The 5,961-nt window shown below is 42.7% G+C and overlaps 1 long non-coding RNA gene across 1 annotated transcript; it reads right to left on the bottom strand.

Moving 5' to 3' along the window:
• Positions 1–2,008: 2,008 nt before the first annotated feature.
• On the bottom strand, positions 2,009–4,326 carry LOC146019537 (uncharacterized). The gene is made up of 3 exons (XR_014450591.1): positions 4,215–4,326; positions 2,532–2,659; positions 2,009–2,322 (listed from the first exon to the last, which is right to left on the bottom strand). It is a non-coding gene; the product is annotated as an uncharacterized LOC146019537 (long non-coding RNA).
• Positions 4,327–5,961: the final 1,635 nt, after the last annotated feature.

The following is a 5,961-nucleotide window of genomic DNA, read 5'->3' on the forward strand; positions in this document are numbered from 1 at the left end:
ATCTAATTTGGGCCCCCTCTACAACTCCAACCCAAGTTCACAATATGCAACACAGCAGTGGGTGACAGAACTGGGCCACTTAGTTCTCAGGAACCCACATGCAGTGCACCGGCTGCGCCAATGGTAATTCTGCTTCTGCCTTCTCCTGTCATAGTTTTCCCCTGCATAGTTGTTCTGGATCCAGACTCATTTAAAATGCTTACACAAGGTAGATGGTAGCAGCAAATAAAGCACTCAAAGATAAATTGTATCTATAAGGATTATTTGTATTTAATAGATCAAATATTTAGTGGATCAACCAAACCCAAGTAAAAGCCTGAACACACTAGGTGATTTTAAGCCTTAAAATAAAAAAAAAACAAAAAAACAAAAGTCCAGTGATGTCAGCTGCCTGCCCACTACATGTCCATCACGGCCTCATTAGCCCATGAAAATCTGTCGTTCCCATATGCTAACGGGGCTGACTGGCGCCCCCCCACTCGGCGTGCACAAAAACATTGATCCTCCGTGCAAATGCACGAAGGACCGAATTAATCATAATAAAGGTCCATAGTCAGAATTACTGCAAGACTGCTTCTACAGAGACCAGAGGAAAAAGGAGAATCTGGCAAGCTCCCCCACTTCTGAAGGTATACTGGTCTAGGCCGACATGGGGTTTTTCACTGTTTTTCTAGCCGACAGGCAGTATTTCTTGCCCTACCAGCCACTAGGGCAGTGATTTTGAAACCTTTTTTACCTTGCGGCACATTATGAGATCCCCACACAGCAAAACATTGGCCACCACAGGAAAAATATATATGTGTGGACTCACCACTCTCCATAATGAACTAACTCACCTTAGTATACAATTAATCAAATAAATAATGGGGTTTTAGTTCATCGCCAAGGGACCATATTTCACTGCAAGTCCTACACTAACAAATGTTTCTCAAGAGCCTGCCAACTGCTGACACATCATAGCTAAAGTGGACATGTGTTTTTTCTTGGTTTAAAGCTCACCTGCGAAGTGCCTTTTGGCTTTTAAAGATGAGGTAGTCACCTAAGTTAGAATTAAAGGGGCAGCTGTCACAGGTAACAGATAAATTAGCTCATCTGGGGTGAAAGAACTTGCAGTGAAATGGGGTCCCTTGGCGATGGGATGCAAGCTTAAATGCATTGATCAATTCATGAACTAAAACCCCATTATTTATTTGATTAATTGTATACTAAGGTGAGTTAGTTCATTATGGAGAGTGGCGAGTCCCTGTATTTGTATTTATTAGAGCATGTGATCACAGGCCACTTCACCTCAACCTGGGAATGGCGAGTGCTGCTTGCACCCCATTCGCAGGGATGGCGAGTGTTGTGGTTGTATGTATGCATGCATGCATGCATAGTACCCACAGGTAACAAAGATAAAATACATTGGCCCTTTATATGAAAGAGACCAGTGAATAACAGTTGAACCAGTGGTAGCTGTAAACTGGTTTTGGACAGCTCTAGATCTGGGGGCACACTTGAGAACAGCTCAAGGCACTAGTGTGCCATGGCACAGTGGTTGAAAAACACTGCACTAGGGCATGGTGGGAGAATAAAATAGTGATGCCGAGTGTAGCAAGGCACGGTGCCTTGCTACGTTCGGCATCACTATTTTTTTATCCCACCATGCACCGCATCCCCACCGCATTGCAAGGGGATGCGGTGCATTTCAAACTGTGTTCATGTTGATTGTGTTGACATTCAGGCTAAAAATAAAGTCAATAACCCAATGTCGACCTAGCTGGTGTAGACCCAACAACCCACACCCCTTCTGAAGGCTTGAGACTACAATGGCATTGCTGGTCCATGTTTTGGTAGGTGGCCTGGTGAGTGTTACACATTCTGTTATTTGGTTTCATTAGGTATTACACAAAAGTGGGCTATTTTAGGTTCCCTCTCATGCACAAGGAAAAACTACCAAGGAAACTGAAATAGGCAAATATGCTTTATAATCAGACTGCCACAAGTACACAAGAGAAGTCAATACAAACAAGTTACTAAAATATTTATTAAATAAAAGCATTACAATGTTTCATTCTATACAATTCCACTATTAAAACTTCAGCAAGCGACACACTGTACAAGACATGATTTATTCAAATCTATTCAGCCACAAGATCAGAGCCCAGTCCATCCCTTACTGGGCTCCTTGCTGTCAGAGCAGATCTCCTGCCTGGTTATGGTGTTCCTTTGGCTGCAGTGGGAGAGTCGCGCAGCATCTGCCGCTATCAAACTGAAGCGATCCTTCCTGATATTCTGTCTTGTAAGGAGATCCAGGGCCCAGAGACTTTGGTTCTGCTGGACCTGGGGGAAAAGGGATAAAGCATGTAACCAAAAAAAAAAAGGATACAGGGAATGAAAAAGTAGTGAGGTGGGAATGGACAAAGCCTTAGTGCCAAGTGGCATATGTAGCCATGCAAGTGCCGAGTCCACATAGTTTAAATGTAGGAGTCTGGACATCTTGATGGGTAGATGGAACATGCAGTGTGTTCACTTCATACATTGCACCTTACCTGGCTTAGGACTCTGCCAAGGTGCTTCCTGTAATCCTTTGTGGGTTTCTCTATCCCCTTTTTCAGACGTAGCCAGGTCTTCGGTTTGTTTTTCTTCAATACTGAAACAGGCTTCATTCTGATCTGTACTAAAACAGAAGTTTGGTTTAGTCATCATCCAATTAAGCTAGTGGGGAACAGAAGTTATCTGAACCAGGAGGACTGGAAGTGGGTAGATTTTCCTAGATATCCCCATGAACACAATTTAAGGTGCAGCACAAAAAAAAAAAAAAAAAACCCACACAACCTCGCACAATATTTCGCATTGCTGGGGAAACACCATTTGAAGAGGTTTACAGTATACCCATCAATATCAGACCTTCAAAGTCAGGCTTTTATACAACATTACCTGCTCAATCCAGGCAAGCAGCGCATATTGCAGTAACAGGTTGGTGAGGAGAGAAAACCCTTCATAGATGCATATCACAGCAAAAGAAGGTTGTTGCGCCACTATTTATTAATCTGGGGAATCCCCTTTAAACACTAGTGAAAGCCCAACCCACTGAGCCTTGCTAGCAGGCTGTGCTAATACAGATTTGACCATTAGAGGAGCCAGCAAAGCCACTCTAGCTGGACTGGACTTCCTTGTCTGGCCATGTCCAGCAGAATACTGAGATGGTGTTCGCTAGTGACAAAGATCTGTTCTCATCACTAGTTCTTAAAATTAGACGCTGCCCATTGTCCTAAAGGTCTATGAGAACAGAATAAAAATAATGCATCACCAGATAAATAACCAGTTTAGCTATAAGCATTTTTTGATTTAAAAAATAAATAAATTAAAAACACGGACTATTGCTGACGAACCAGATTAGTCTACAGAATGTTTGACTTCTGGGAAGGCCATAGAAAACACCATAAACAAAGCACTGATTGCCAAATGTACTAAGCTTGAAAAGTGATAAAAAGGATGGACAATCCACCAGCCAATCAGCTTGTAACTGTCATGTCACAGGCTGTGTTTGAAAAATAACAGGTAGGAGCTGATTGGGTGGAGGTTTATCACTTTTCAGGCTTAGTACAGATCGCCCGGAAAGAGGTAGGGGCCTGGTCAGTGTACAGCCATTAACCAGTTACTGGAGGAAGCAATAAGGGACAAACTGCCTCCTGCTCTTTAGATATGGCACCAAACCAGATATTCCCCACCACAGTCCTCAAGATACTATCAGTCCAAGTTATATATGCTTGAGCACAGGTGACTTAAATCAAAATAACTGAGGTACTCATTAAGTCACCTGTGCTTAACCATAGATATCATTTAATCCTGGACTGCTAGTCAATACCTCCCAACATGAGCCTCTAAAGGAGACAGAGAGCACTATTCCTGGACTTCCCTTTTATGCTGGCCACATATCAGACAAACTTTCCTCCAACTAGTTTTCCAGGACCCTCCTGGCCATTCCGGGAGGGTAGACAACCATGGTATAGGATTCAGCTGCACAGTTCATCACCAGTTCCCTGCAGTAGAAGGCTGGGCCACAGGCAGAGGGCCCACCAGGGGTTTCCCCTGTGCACATATGGGCCAGTCCAGCACTGCTCATGAGTTACCACAAGTCCCAGCAGCAGATAATATAAACAACCACATAACTTCTGCAAATTCATTAAGGGACTGGTAGCCCTCATTGCTCCACAACCCCACATTCTTACCCGAATTTACTACAAAGCAGCTGCCACACAGATCTCACTCCACAGTACCTGGTGGATGCTCACTCAGGTGATTTATAAAGCCAGTGACCACTCCCTGCAGCCTTGTATCACCTGGTTTCACCTGGTTGTAAATATTCTCCAGCCCAATCATTTAATTACTGCTGATGGCTCTATTTAAGCTTTTATGTGGTCTTTTTAAAGTTATGTTTAGAATGCATTTGCTAGGATATTTTTCTAAATATTTATTTTTAAATAAATATTACATTGTTGCCTACCTGACCTCCTCCTTCAAGGAGAAAATGCTCTGGTAATGTGTGATTGCCAGCACCTGTGGTGAAACACCTTTCTTATCAATAACCTGTAGCTCACCACAGGTGATGGCAATTATACATTACCAGGGAAGTCCAGGAACAGAGCATTTTCTCCCTGAAGGAGAGTGCCGGGTAGGCAACCCTGAAATATTAATAGAAATTAGAGATGTGCAGGCTCTGATTTACTTTAGTAAATCAGAACCTGCCCTTCTCTAATATGTGATATAATGATATAATATACATATATAGTGATTAAATCAATGTTCCTATTTTCACCCCTCGGTCAGGTGTAGGGAGAAAAATAAAAATGGGTCTTAAGCCCTGTACACATGTGGCAATATGCTCACTGGGCAATTATTGCTCAGCGAGCATAGCGCCCAGTATTACATTTTCATCATCGACTAGCAATCACTTCAGGGCTGGTCATGGGAGCACGCTCTCGGTGACCTCCGCCCCATACACACGGGGATATGGTCACTCAGCGACCATATCAAGGGTGATATTGGCTAGATTTGCCCCGTGTGTACGGGGCTTTAGTATAATTTTGTACACTTCTTGGAAGCAGAGGCAAATTAAGATCACATAAAATGCTCTGTGCTTTTATTATATCAAAGATGAGGGAAGAACCTATTGGGGAAAAAAAAACAACAACATATTGACTTCACTTTTATACAGATGACTATGGGATCCTCTGATTAACAAATCAAAAACAAAATCAAGCTACAAATCTCCAAAATAAAAGACAAATAACAGACAGGTGATTTTAGCTTCTAGACAACATTCTATTCCCTAAATGCTCATTATGATGGCTAGGGATGCCAGACGCTATGCTGATGTTTTTGCAATTATACGATTAATGGTAAATTGGGCATACATACTGTATGCTTCACATTGAACATGCACCAAAGTCTAATGGGTTTATTTACTAAAGCCGTGTACACATGGCAGTGATAGGGGCTGATATCACTGGGAATATGGTCGCTGGCGACCATATTGCCAGTGATGGGAGTGTGCCCCGGCGATAAATCGTCGGGTGCGCGCTCCCGTTTTCAGCCCCGTTCTAATAGCTGACCAGCTGATTACCTCTGCGGCACCTCCGGCAGAGGTTTGTTTTCATCAGCGACCATTTCTGGTGGCAGATGAAAAGGGGGCATTGAGCGAAATATCACTCGCTGATATATCGCCCGGCAATATATTGCTGGGTGATATATCACCCCGTGTGTACGCACCTTAAGATGGGAGTTCTGTTGAAGATTGGATATTGCTATGGGCAACCAATCAGATTATATTTATTATCTTCTAGAAGGAGTTAATTAAATACAAAGTACAATATAATTGGTTGCTATGGGCAACATCAAATTTTCAATAGAATGCCGTCTTAGAAAATTGAACCATTGGATTCTAGAGCAGCATTTCCCAAATTCTGCAATTCAAGT

The sequence above is a fragment of the Crinia signifera genome, chromosome 7 (assembly GCF_055691185.1).
Source record: "Crinia signifera chromosome 7, ASM5569118v1, whole genome shotgun sequence".
Taxonomy (NCBI): Eukaryota; Metazoa; Chordata; class Amphibia; order Anura; family Myobatrachidae; genus Crinia; species Crinia signifera.